The sequence below is a fragment of the Struthio camelus genome, chromosome 6 (genome assembly GCF_040807025.1).
Source record: "Struthio camelus isolate bStrCam1 chromosome 6, bStrCam1.hap1, whole genome shotgun sequence".
Classification (NCBI taxonomy): domain Eukaryota; kingdom Metazoa; phylum Chordata; class Aves; order Struthioniformes; family Struthionidae; genus Struthio; species Struthio camelus.
The window spans coordinates 10,636,735-10,637,182 of record NC_090947.1 but is presented as its reverse complement, the minus strand read 5'-3'; positions in this window follow the sequence as shown (position 1 = coordinate 10,637,182).

Sequence of the window (448 nt, the reverse complement as noted above, 5' to 3'; positions counted from 1 at the left end):
AATGCTGAATGTTTCTATTGATGTGTTGTTTATGTAGTTCACTTCTGTATACAATCTTGTATATTCTTATATTTGTATTCTAAATTATCTCTTCTGAAAGAATGCATATTTATAATTTATCCACATAGTTATTTCCAGTAATTATTGCAACTGAAAAAAATTATATAGATATTTCTGGATATATAACTTCTTTTTTTCTCAAAAAGTCAGGTGCTCCATTTTGAGAAAATATCTCAAAATTTTTTTAGGCTTATATAAACAATATAAACTTTTGAGATATACTTGTAATCTGGTATATTTATATGTTATAGACCTGTATTATAATCTTCCTAGCACCTTTTGTTGGGTTTAAAAAAAAAAAAAAAAGCTTGAGTTTTCTTTCTTAGTTTTGTATCTGTCTGTAGAAATAATAGGCAAAACATATTTAGCGTTCAGTCAAGCATGAGAA